This window comes from Danio rerio, chromosome 21, assembly GCF_049306965.1.
Source record: "Danio rerio strain Tuebingen ecotype United States chromosome 21, GRCz12tu, whole genome shotgun sequence".
Taxonomy (NCBI): Eukaryota; Metazoa; Chordata; class Actinopteri; order Cypriniformes; family Danionidae; genus Danio; species Danio rerio.
This window is the reverse complement of record NC_133196.1, coordinates 19,970,001-19,984,102: the sequence shown is the minus strand read 5'-3', so window position 1 is coordinate 19,984,102 and position 14,102 is coordinate 19,970,001. Positions and strand designations below refer to the sequence as shown.

The 14,102-nt window shown below is 39.8% G+C and overlaps 2 non-coding genes across 2 annotated transcripts; both read right to left on the bottom strand.

Moving 5' to 3' along the window:
* Positions 1 to 13,357: 13,357 nt before the first annotated feature.
* trnaa-ugc (transfer RNA alanine (anticodon UGC)) lies at positions 13,358 to 13,429 on the bottom strand. Its single transcript has one exon. It is a non-coding gene; the product is annotated as a tRNA-Ala (tRNA).
* A 209-nt stretch (positions 13,430 to 13,638) lies between these two features.
* Positions 13,639 to 13,710, bottom strand: trnaa-ugc (transfer RNA alanine (anticodon UGC)). The gene has a single exon. It is a non-coding gene; the product is annotated as a tRNA-Ala (tRNA).
* Between the last annotated feature and the right edge of the window lie 392 nt (positions 13,711 to 14,102).

The following is a 14,102-nucleotide window of genomic DNA, read 5'->3' as shown; positions in this document are numbered from 1 at the left end:
CTTACTGGATGTCTTTAACAATACATTTTCTACATGTTTGCAAAATGGAAGTCGTAAGACATCTTTCCTATCCACCTTACTCTGAGAAAAGAGTGAACTTTAGGAGGTAGACAGGTTGAGCCGAACCAAAAAGTAACTAACAAATCAATTGAAATAAAATTTAACAAAAACAAAAAAATTCTCAAAGTGGGCAAAACCGATACGTTGTCATCTACCGCCCACCAGGTAAATTAGGTCACTTCCTAGATGAACTGGATGTTCTTCTCTCATCTTTTTCTAATTTTGCCACTCCCTTATTGGTGCTAGGTGACTTCAACATTTACGTTGACAAACCGCAAGCTGCAGACTTTCAGACTTTGCTTGCCTCTTTTGACCTAAAAAGAGCACCTACTTCTGCTACCCACAAATCAGGTAATCAGCTAGACCTTATTTACACACGACACTGCTTCACTGATCAAACAATAGTAACTCCACTACAAATATCTGATCATTTCCTTCTGTCTCTCAACATCCACATTACTCCTGAGCCGCCACACACTCCAACACTGGTTACCTTTTGCAGAAACCTACGATCTCTCTCACCCAATAGACTATCCACCATTGTTTCAGACTCTCTTCCTCCATCTTGCAAACTCTCTGCACTTGATTCGAACAGTGCCACTGATACACTCTGCTCCACACTAGCATCATGTCTAGACCGATTATGTCCTCTTGCATCCAGGCCAGCCTGTGCCAGTCCTCCTGCACCCTGGCTCTCGGATGCTCTCCGTGAGCATCGCTCAAAACTTCGGGCTGCGGAGAGAATTTGGCGGAAAACTAAAAATCCTGCACATCTCTTAACATACCAAACTCTTCTGTCCTCTTTCTCAGCTGAGGTTACTTCTGCAAAGCAGACGTATTACCGTCTGAAAATTAACAATGCCACTAATCCTCGCCTACTTTTTAAAACATTTTCCTCCCTCCTCTATCCTCCTCCTCCACCCGCATCCTCCACACTTACTACTGATGACTTTGCTACATTCTTTTGCACCAAAACTGCAAAAATCAGTGCTCAATTTGCTGCACCTACAACAATCACGCAAGATACAACACCAACACCACACACACTCACCTCTTTTTCTCAGCTCTCTGAGTCTGAGGTGTCCAAACTTGTGCTATCTAGCCATGCAACCACCTGTCCACTCGATCCCATTCCCTCTCATCTCTTGCAAGCCATCTCTCCTGCAGTCATACCAACACTGACTCACATAATTAACACATCTCTTGACTCTGGTTTATTCCCCACTACATTTAAGCAGGCTAGGGTAACCCCACTGCTAAAGAAACCCAACCTGGACCATACGCTACTTGAAAACTACAGACCAGTATCCCTGCTTCCATTCATGGCCAAGATTCTGGAGAAAGTAGTGTTCAATCAAGTTTTGGACTTTCTTACTCAAAACAATCTCATGGACAACAAGCAATCCGGCTTTAAGAAAGGCCACTCAACTGAGACTGCCCTGCTCTCGGTCGTGGAGGATCTCAGACTGGCTAAAGCAGACTCTAAATCATCAGTCCTCATTTTGCTGGACTTGTCAGCTGCTTTTGACACTGTCAACCACCAGATCCTGCTATCTACGCTTGAGTCACTGGGCGTTGCGGGCACTGTTATACAATGGTTCAGATCTTACCTCTCTGACAGGTCATTCAGGGTGTCTTGGAGGGGAGAGGTGTCCAACCTACAGCATCTAAACACTGGGGTACCTCAAGGCTCTGTTCTTGGGCCACTTCTCTTCTCCATCTACACATCATCTCTAGGACCAGTCATCCAGAGACATGGATTCTCCTACCACTGCTATGCTGATGATACCCAGCTATACCTCTCTTTTCATCCTGATGATCCCTCGGTTCCAGCTCGTATCTCAGCCTGCCTGTTGGATATTTCACACTGGATGAAAGATCATCATCTTCAGCTGAACCTCGCAAAAACGGAAATGCTTGTAGTTTCTGCCAACCCGACTCTACACCATAACTTTTCAATCCAGATGGATGGGGCAACCATTACTGCATCCAAAATGGTGAAAAGCCTTGGAGTAACGATTGATGACCAACTAAACTTCTCTGACCACATTTCTAGAACTGCTCGATCGTGCAGATTTGCACTCTATAACATCAGAAAGATCCGACCCTTCTTATCTGAACATGCAGCTCAACTCCTTGTTCAAGCTCTTGTTCTCTCCAAACTGGATTACTGCAACTCTCTACTAGCTGGGCTTCCAGCGAACTCTATCAAACCTCTTCAGCTGCTCCAGAATGCAGCAGCACGAGTTGTCTTCAATGAACCTAAACGAGCACATGTCACTCCGCTGCTAGTCCGTTTGCACTGGCTGCCAGTTGCTGCTCGCATCAAATTCAAAACTCTGATGTTTGCCTACAAAGTGACTTCTGGCCTAGCACCTTCTTATCTGCACTCACTTCTGCAGATCTATGTGCCCTCCAGAAACTTGCGTTCTGTGAATGAACGTCGCCTCGTGGTTCCATCCCAAAGAGGGAAAAAATCACTTTCGCGAACGCTCACGCTCAATCTGCCCAGTTGGTGGAATGAACTCCCTAACTGCATCAGAACAGCAGAGTCACTCGCTACTTTCAAGAAACGACTAAAAACTCAACTATTTAGTCTCCACTTCACTTCCTAATCTGCAATTGCCTCTTTGAATATCACACTAACTGTACAAAAAAAAAAAAAAAAAACTACTAATACTTCCCTTCTTAGACTTTACAGACCTGAAACTTGCCTTAAGTACTTATTCATTGTTGCTCTTAGTTGTGTAAATTGCTTCCTTGTCCTCATTTGTAAGTCGCTTTGGATAAAAGCGTCTGCTAAATGACTAAATGTAAATGTAAATGTAAAAGCAATGCAAAATAATTTTAACCAAAGGAAAGTTAAGCAAAAACAACAAAAATCACTATCATGTCAGCAAAATACACAAAAAACAAGATCAAAAGAAAAAGCACTCTCCACCGCATTTCCTGGCACCCTTTTTATATCCCCGCGCCATCTCCGCCTCTAGGGATGTCCTGATACAACATTTTAACTTCCGATATGATACAGATATTGCAGCCTTCAGTACGAACCGATACGAATGTAAAAATACATATTTAATGCTTTGTTTATTCTCCACCAATAAACATGTAGGAATTTATAATAATAATGTAGATAAACTTGCACGCATATCTACATTAATAATCTGTAACAAATCATAATGTAGATTAAAGTGCTCGCATACCTACACCATTATTACTGTTGTAAATCAGCTCAAGGTTATTCTTCCCGCACCTTTCCCGCTGTTATAATGTTGCGAGTTATGATTTAGATATCAGTGCTCAAGTACCTTCTGGACCATTATATAGCGGACTAGCTTAACGGGAGGAAGATTCATTTGAACGGGGCTTCAAATGAATCGACTCTTTAGATCAGAATAAACGAATCGTCCAGCGCGGCTATTACAATAAAAACCTATAAAGTTTGAGCAGGGTAACAAGATCAAAGTTTAAGACATTAGATTCATTAATATACACAAGCACCTTTCTTTATACAAAATTAAACTTTATTGACTACTCTAACAGAAACTAAGACCTAACACAAACACACATTCATACAAGCATAGGGAAGAGTAATGAACGTGAGGTAAGAGGTTGAGAGGATGTAATGATGGGAAAACCTCGAAGTTTGTAAGAACAAACCAAGCAAACCAAACAATCAAATTCAATATAACCCTTCTAGGGTCCCTTTAGGGTTGAATTTAGTGTACACCAGTTTAGATGTTGGAAGAAAGTGGATACTTGCGTCTGTCCGTGATATCCGAGCTCCCGTTGTTGAGCACGTGGTTCGGCTGGCTGATCCTTTGTTCTCAGGAGGCTTGAAGTGGGGGGTCGGTGTTTGAAGCTGAAGCAGCAAGAAGATTCTGGGCTGTGAAATGTTCGAGCTGTGCGATTAACCCTTTTCTGTCTGGGTTTCCGCCTGCTCTCTTGGAGGTTTCAATGCTTAGGTCTCGTTCTTAGGCTTCTGAGGAAGTTGCAGAGAGTTTGAAGAAAAGTTCAAAACAGCGCGTTTCAGAGGAGAGAGGGGGTTGCTTTGGAGCCAGGAGAGAGAGAGCGAGAGAGGGCTTTGGTCCTAAGCTTTATAGGGCGGGTTCGGATCCACCCTCCATGGAAACATGACCAATTAGAAGCTAACTTCCTGGAATAATAAGTATACGGCTCTTTGTCCGAGGCAGAAGAATTTGCATAGGCAAATTTTATGCAAATTGGGACAGAAATGTTAAAGTCTCTTAAAATGTTAATATGTTGCACTCGTATTAACATAAAATGTTAACAATCAGTTAGTACAGCAAGTAAGCTTTACGAAAAGTCCAAACTTAAACCGCTTATGAGTTCGTTTGGCTTTGGTGGAGTCAAACATTGTATACAGAGAAATTAAACTAAGATATTGATACAGGAGCAAGGGAAACATTGCAAAACACATGATTAAACATAAAGAGAGTAAAGTTTATATGAAAACATTAGTCTTAAACAAGCAGCTTAAAGAGTCCTGAACCGTTCTTTGTTTAATGCCGCATGGCACATTCCTTTTGGGTCGTAAATACTTTGGAATCAGGTTTTGAGTCTTCTCTGGGTTTGGCTCGGGTGTGAAATAAAAGCAAAATAATTATGTGCCTGGTCGGCCATAATAAAAACATAAAACCAATTTATTAAATATTGGTTGCATAAATGTTAACATTTTACGTAAGAATATATATATATAAATATATATATATATATATATATATATATATATATATATATATATATATATATATATATATATATATATATATATATATATATAAAGTAGTTAAAGAATAATATAAAGACCCTAAAAAATATCTTGATTGAATAAACAAAAATATATTTTTTAAAGTGCAAAATACAAATTAAAGCTCACTTCAGTTATATATATTTTTTACCATCAGCAAATGGTAGAAACAGCTGAGAGCAGGAACACAAGAAAAAAAAAAACATTGTTAATTGAACAACTACTAAAGGTTTAGTCTCCAAAGTTTCAATTTCACACACAGCTTCTTGATGAATTTTTGATCCAGTTTGGAGCTGAAAAATATCTTTCACACAGGGGAGCAGATAAGTTATTGTTAAGTTAATAAAATTGTGCAGTATGGTTTGTACAAACATTTACATGATCAGATCTGTGTTTGTATCATAAGAAGATTATGGCTGCACCAATGTTCCCATACCGTATTAATTTTATAATAAAATATATTGCACATATTTTCTTATATATATAATATACTACTATCTTAATATACTTGCAGTAGCTGGATTAAAACACATTTTCTCCACAGCACATAAAATGTTACTTTTAAGAATAATTTTATTTATTAAAATTCATTTTATTTGCATAATGTATTGCACAGATTCCACCCTACTACCCACATGGGAAAAGTACAATGTATATTAAGACAAAACTGCAAACTCATGTGCAAAGCTGACACTGTTTATCAGAGCACTTTATCTTTCTGGACTTTTTAAATATGTATTAAATATGGCAATGCCTCTTATTAGTAATACCATTCTTTCTTTTAAACTGTAATGGCCCTCAGCAACAGAATGATTTCTTATTCTTATTTAACAGACAACTAAAACAACAAAGATGTTTAGCATTTACCACCTTTTACATGACAGTGTTTCTTTTCAGTGTGTTCAAGTAAAAAAATGAACTAAAAAAATAAGAAATCCACTATTTCACTCCTACTATCCATGTGCACCACTGACAGGTCAAATCTGCTCCCTCCCTCTCTCCCTCTCTCTCTTTCTCTCGTTTTGGTGCTGCTGAGAGATTGAGATACACTGGCCTAAGTTTGCGTATAAAGCAATGCATAAACTCCGCTAAAGAAAACAAAAGCAGAATCCAGGACATGTTAGGCGATTTAGAAATCCTGGCTTAATGCCTTTTTAAAGTCCCAAATAGAGGACATGTCCGAGAAAAAGAGGATGTATTGTCACCCTAAAAAATTAGCTGGATCAGTCTATTTAGTAAAAGGCTTTTCTTCTCCGCGTGTCCTCGTACTTTTCTCAAAGCTAAATTCATTAGAGGTGTCCAGCACGTCTCTGCATCACCAGAGGACGCGAGTTCTGTGACGGAGTATTCTCACGCACACAGAACCGGGCCGCTGAGGTAAAGTCTTCTGTGTGGAAAGCACTGGTGTTCATTGCCTTAGCGTCTGCTACCATCACAATAGATTTCTATCACCATAACTTAGTGTGAAGACCATGTTAAATCTTAGAGACTTTGCTAGCAAGCAGTGTTGTGATCACGTGGGCTTTGCACACTGGCTCTGGATGCTGCTGGATAGAATAGCTGTAACGGAGTTTAGAGCGAATCTATATCAGAATATCAGTCTGATATAGTTTTTTGCACTCATATCGGACCTATTTCCGATATCAATATCGGATCGGAATATCCCTATCCGCCTCGCCTCCAGCTGCATTCGCTCACACCACGTGTTGTAGGAATGAACAAGATTCTCCGCTCAAAGGGCTGCAGTTGTGGAAATAAGCGATCTTATTTCTCCCAGAACGAGAGAAGATTTTCCCCTGATGACTCCTTTAACTGAAACTTTGTACAGTATAGGCTACTCTTGCACTGACTATATCCACCCTTATTGGGCGCCTCATATCTTCATATCATATCACATTCTGCAAAGCTCACTCTTTGCTTTTTCGCTGATCCACTGCCATGTCCCGCTACATACACCTGCAACTGACCCGCAATTAATTATTATAATGTATTTTTTTATTACCCGACCCTCGGTTTATACGCAGTGCTCGCGGATATAACTGCCATCCATGCATCACTAACGGGATGCAAAATACAACCTATATACGGCTACAATCGTAACATTAGTTTTAGATAAAACTGCAATGTATTTTACTGGTGAATATGTAATGTAAAAAACACTCTACAAACACATTATATGTATATATTTTTCATCAATTTAGACAGAAACCTATCTATCTAAATGAAAACTTAGAAAATCAAAAATGAGCATCACAATGTCTGTCTGCACAGAGATCAAGCTTCTCACCTGAAAATGTGGACATTATGGTGTTTTTGAAGAAGAACTAAAAACTTAATTGAATATTCCAAATGTCCTTAGAGAGAACAAGCCCATTTATGTTTCACTAGTCTAGCCTGCAGTTTTTTTTATTTTTTATTTTAGTTTACTTAGTTAAGATGGCTGCTCTAAAGAGAATTGTTTTTTTCTGACTAGTCTATATTGGAGGTATTTATTTAACTTTTGTTGATTACTCGGGTATCCTGACTGTACTAAAATGTGACTGGAAAGTTAATATAGAAAAAGTCTAGATGTTCTTGTTATTAAGTGAATCTATTGTTTCTTAGCATTGCTGTTAAGATGACATCAACCCTAACTGCACAACAAACAGAAACCGAACCGAACTATGGCTCCAAAACCGTGAACAAAATTGAACCATGCCTTTGGTGTATCGTTACACCCCTAATATTTACTACTTAATGGTTATCTCTTCCTTTTCTGGTATTGATGGTTTAGTTTCTTTACTTCTACCGCAAATTATACAATTCTCAGAATGTCCTATTAATCTGCACATCCAATATTTTGGTGGATTTTTCGTTCTATGTACTCACTTTGGTTTGGTCCTATTTCCTTCCATTTATTTTATTTTATTTCATTTCCCCATAATCCCTGGCCCGGGCCTTTACAAATAACACATAAATCTACATCCGTTGCACCATCCAAAATCTCACAGAGATTATAAGTCAACACAAATCAACAACAGGCCGACTCGCGGTGATCCAGCCCTTTTTTCCTCAGGGGTTTAAGGGGTTTGGTCAGTGGTCGCTTCTCTAGTACATAACTCTGCCTGCAAGAATCTAGTTTTTTCAGATCTCGGCTGAGCCTCACACAAAGCTCTTCTGTGAGAATCTATTGTTAGATCTCAGTTGAGCATGAAGCAAAGCTCTTCCACTGCCCTCTTAAAGCACTTTCCAAAAGCAATCCTAACTTGTGTAGCCTCGCGCGCATTCCTCACTCCTCCTCACATGGCATCACGTCTCATCGCATGCTATTTCTTTACTCAAACGCATATTATTTACAGCCATGCATGCATTCACACATATACATTTACTCGTTAGAGCATGCAAATTTTCTAAAGAATTTTTTTTATTTTTTATACCTTTAGTCGTTTTAAAACATTAAACTTGAATCACTTATCATTTGTTACAAATTTGTTGATTAATCAGATTATTTTCAATTTCCTTTATTTAGTTTTCGAAGTTCTTTTTACTGGTCAGGTACATATAAACAACAAATTCAGGTACTCGGTCCACCCACAGCATCGACTCTCAAAGAAATCAAAAATATTATTAAAGCAAATATGTTCACCTTAGTTATTAGGGCCCTTTTTGGTCTCTGAGTGAACTGCTACCGGTACCACTTTTCATGTCCTTGGTCCAGCCCCATGTTGGGCGCCAAATATGTTGTGGAAAAACAATTTCTGGTCTGCAAAATATTCTAAATCTCTAAGTCAAAGTTCTCAAAAAAATGACAAAGTCTGAGAAGTCTGAAGTCTTTAGGCAAAGCAGTTTATTGTTAAAGCATCAGAGATAACAAGAGAGACAGGTCGTTCTAGTGTCTAATGAGTATAGGCCAGCACACAGTTTAAATACACTTCTTTGTTATAACACTCCACCCAAATTTACACAATGGCACACCTCCCTTAGCTTCTCCACTAATAGGATCTCAAATCTCTCAGGTGTCCACCACCAATAGAATCTCAGGGTCTTTCAGGGGTCTTACCCATGTCCAGGTAAGGTCTTTCCTTCCTGTTTCAGATGTGATGAAACAGCCAAAAAACAATGGTCAACAATATATCTTGTTCACTGTCCACTGAGCTGTCAACTGTAAGTTCAGCTGAAGTTCACGGGTACTCATATTTTTTGTCAGTCATTACAAATGAGTGTGGGTGCACGTGCAGGTGTGCCTTACCATGAGTTACAGAACAGAACGCAGGTGCCTTTATGGCCTTGCTTCCATAAATCTACTCTCATTGTGACATTTTATGGTGCTCTTCTAATTTCCCTTCTCATCTCTGACTGCATTTGTACAGGGTGACTTTTTTATTTACAAAAGGACACATAAATGACACTAATGCCACAGGTATGGGTAATAATACAATAGATCAGGGGTGGCCACCCCTGCAGTAGATAATAATAATAATAATAATAATAATAATAATAATAATAATAATAATAACACTGAAATCACTCAAATAAGCATATATATGAGAGTAATACATTCATCAGAAATTCATAAAGACACAATGATGTCCCCATCAAAGTCTGTGTAAGAAGCGCTGATGTTGAATTGGGTCTCACACTAGATGTGCCACGATATGCCATCCATGGCTGAATTGAGGTTGGCCGCTCCACTGCCATTCGCTGTCTTGCATTGCTTAGCAATGTACACAAAAGACCGCTTGACGTGAAGTAAATAACTAGTAGAGATGTGCTGTTGTTGATAGCGTCAGCATGTGCTACAGTCACAATATATTTCCAATGTAATACACCATAACCGTACGTTCACACCGAAAGCGGCGAGAGCGTCCAAGGTCGCTCTGGCCGCCCTGGCGACAACGCTCTCTGTCTTCAGCTCCTGCGGCGAGAGCGTCAAAACTCGTTACATTGATCTCATATTTAAAGGAGCCGTTGCAGCATATCAGTTACATTCCTGCATAAAACATGTTTCTAGCGTGAAAATGTTGCGCACTTCTTATCAAATTCATACAACAATGGAAGATCAAGTTGCGTGTGGTGTGGCTTTGCTCTATTTATCCAATATGTGCCCATATGTCTTAAAAATATCCTGAAGCAGCAGTACTGTTTTGTACTGTCACATCGCGTGAGATTCCTGCTTTTTTAAGATAAATTTATATATCATTAATGAACATCAGTAACTCGCCAGTAACTTATTTAATGTATGTTCCTTTAGGAAAATTTTTTAAATAATTGGAAATCCGGCGACCGCAATAATCAAACCCTTGGGAACAACTGTTGTCGGAACCAAAGTTCACTGGTCTGTGTTCTCTGAACTGCTATCAAGCGATGGACGTCTTCATTCTGATTGCTTGCCGCCGAACCGCGTCATAGCTCATTACCATAAAGTTGACTTCATTTCAACTCTCCTCGACGCTCACGCCGGCGAAGACGCGCTGCGCTGCTCCTCGCCGCTTATCGCCGCCTATCGCCGCCGGCTCTCATTGAAAATGAATGACTTCCGGCTACTTTGACGCTCTCGCCGCTTTCGGTGTGAACGTACGGTAAGTTAGTGTGAAGAGCATGTTGTTTTACCGTGGCCAAGTGAATTAAGTTAAAAAATCGCACATGTGCGACTAAATAAATTTTCCAGTTCGCACACATCTATTTTTAGTCGCAAATGCGAGCGAAATGGTTGCACTGACAATTGTAAGAAATTATACTCACATTTGTCATGCGGGCTTAAAGAACCAAACAGTTAAAAGTAAAAGTTTTGACCAATATACGGAGAGTTATGGAGATGGCACAGAATTGATCACCACTGTAACAGGGTCATCGAAGGTCTGTGCCCTCTCAACATATTCAAAAACATGTTTCTGTTAATTATATGTCATGAGAAGGCGAGCTGGGAAAAGCAAACCGTGGTGATTTTTGGCCTTTTTTGTTAGTTTCCTTACTTCAGGACGTCGGATGTGAAATCGGGAAAGATGAGAATTAGCGCATCGTTGTTTATCATAGGTGAAGACAGCCGTCCAAGATGCAGAATCTTCTCTTTATCCGTGATAGGATACCATTGTTCGTGGTCGAGTTTGTAGACCAACCAGACATGTGCGATGGGCTTGGTCGATCTTCAGAGGCTTTGAAAAGTTACTGGCGCCAAGAATTTGCACAAGCAAGTCTGCCAAAAATTGAGTTAGATGACCTTCCTCCACCTTTTTGGGCAGATCGATGATCTTAATGTTTTGTCGCTGCAAACGGCCTTCAAGATCATCTAATTTATATGTGAGGGATTTGCATGCTTCGAACCAGTTACGACAATGAGCCTCAAGTTCGGAGAATTGGCTCTCATAATCTGCACTTGCTCTTTAGAGCTCCGTAAAGGAACTTCAGACAGCGTGGCCAACGTCTGAGACAGCGTAGATTCCAAAGATTAGCAGAGCCATTCATTAATTTAATAGCCTCTAAAATGTCAGCAAGATTAACACGATCTGTAGAGTTGGTAACGGTCTGGGTGTTGTCTAACTGACATCTTCAACAGGTTTGTCTCTTTTTTAATTTTTTTTATTTGGGCTTTGCCATACCCTTTGTGGCAGTAAAGGGCGATTATGATCAAAATTAAATAATAAAAAATATTTTTAAATAAAGAATAATCACAAGAACTGAAGAGCACAGAAAAAACACGTATAATCCACCTCCAAAGATGCTGGGGACTGAATCTAGGACCTTACCCAGCTAATGTCCAAATGCACAAGCAGTGTTTTCTTTCTTTTTTATTGTTTTTATTGTTAGTTTAAGAACTCCAAAATAGTCTCTGAGATGTTTGGGATTGAACCCAGGACCTCATTCATGTGAAGCATGCCTTCTGCCACTGAGCTATATTCCCATTTGATAAAGAGATATTTTTCTTTCTATTACGCCTTCATATGGTTATGGCTGGAACGTCAAAATGAAAATGATGCCATTTCTGATTGTGCTGGAAAGGCATTCATTTATTAATGAATAATTTAAGACGTTAGGAGTTGCTAGGGACTGAATCAAGGACATTACACAGATAATGTCCAAATGCGCAGCACAAGCAGTGGTTTCTTTCCTTTCAATTTTTTATTGTTAATGGCTAGAACCTCAAAACATGCTTGGAGATGCTGGGGATTGAACCCAGGTCCTCATACATGCGAAGCATATGATTAACTGAGCTACATCTCTAGTCAAAGAGGACATCTTTTTATTCTAGTCCACCTTCTTACTGTTGTGGAACCTCAAAATTATAATGATGTCAATTCTGATTTCTTGAAAGGAAAACATATTTTAGTGGAAGATTCAAGACATTTCTTGACATTGCAACTGAACCCAGGACCATAGACAGCTTTCATAACTTTGTTTATTGACTGAGGGTAGAACCTCGAAAAGCTCTTGCAAATGCTGGGGAATGAACCTAGGACCTCATACATGCAAAGCATGCGCTCGACCACTGAGCGACATCCCCGGTTCTTTCTTCTCCACATTTTTACTGTTGTGGGCGGAACGTCAAAATGATGATGTCAATTCTGATTGTGCTGAAAAGGCAAACAAATTTGAGTGAATGATTCAAGACAATTGGTGACGCTGCAACTGAACCTAGGACCATCCACAGCTTTCTTAACCCTGTTTATTGTCTGTGGACAGAAGCTCAAAAGGCTCTTGGAGATGCTGGAGATTGAACCAAGGACCTCATACATGCGAAGCATACGCTCTACCACTGATCTACATCCCCAGTTGAAATTGGAAACTTTTTCTTTTCATTCCACCTGTTTACTGTGGTGGATGGAAGGTCAAAATGATTATGTCAATTCTGATTGTGCAGAAAAGACAAAAATATTTTAGTGACTGATTCAAGACAATGGGTGACGGTGCAACTGAACCTAGGACCATAAACCACTCTCTTAACCGTGTTTATTGTCTGTGGACAGAACCTCGAAAGGCTCTTGGAGATGCTGGGGATTGAACCGAGGCATTCATACATGCGAAGCATGCGCTCTACCACTGAGCAACATCCCCAGTTGAAAACAAAACATTTTTCTTTATTTTCCCCCTTCTTACGGTTGTGGACGGAACCTCAAAATGCTGATGTCAATTCTGATTGTGCAGAAAAGGCAAACATATTTTAGTGAATGATTCAATACAATTTGAGATGCTGTAACTGAACCTAGGACCATCCACAGCTTTCTTAATCCTGGTTATTGTTTGTGGACAAGGCTCAAAAGGCTCTTGGAGATGCTGGGGATTGAACCGAGGAATTCATACATGCGAAGCATGCGCTCTACCGCTGAGCAACATCCCCAGTTGAAAACAGACTATTTTTCTTTTTATTCTTCCTTTCTAGTGTTGTGGACGGAACATAAAACTGATTATGTCAATTCTGATTGTGCAGAAAAGGCAAAGATACTTTAGTGAATGATTCAAGACATTTGGAGACGCTGCAACTGAACCTAGGACCATCCACAGCTTTCTTAACTCTGTTTATTGTCTGTGGACAAAACCTTAACAGGCTCATGGAGATGCTGGGTATTGAACCAAGGACCTCATACATGCAAAGCATGCGCTCTACCACTGAGCTACATTCCCTTGTGAAAACAAGACATTTTTTGTTCTTTTCCCCCTTCTTACGGTTGTGGACAGAACCTCAAAACGATTAAGTCAATTCTGATTGTGCGGAAAAGGCAAAGATATTTTAGTGAATGATTCAAGACAATTGAAGACGCTGCAACTGAACCTAGGACAATCAACAGCTTTCTTAACCTTGTTTGTCTGTGGACAAAACGTCAAAAGGTTCTTGGAGATGCCGGGGATTGAACCCAGAACCTCATACATGCAAAGCATGTACTCTACCACTGAACTACATCCCCTTGTGAGAACAAGACATTTTTTTTTTCTTTTCCCCCTTCTTACGGTTGTGGACGGAACCTCAAAATGATTAACCTTAACAGGCTCTTGGCGATTGAACCCAGAACTTCATACATGCAAAGCATGCGCTCCACCACTGAGCCACATCCCCAGTTGAAAGGATGATATTTTTCTTTTTATTCCGCCTTTTTACTGTGGTGGACAGAACGTCAAAATGTTTATGTCAATTCTGATTGTGCAGAAAAGGCAAACATATTTTAGTGAATGATTCAAGACAAACGGTGACACTGAAGATGCTGGGGATTGAACCCAGGACCTCATCCATGCGAAGCTTATGCTCTACCACAGAGCTACATCCCCAGTTGAAAGATAAATATTTTTCTTTTTATTCCGC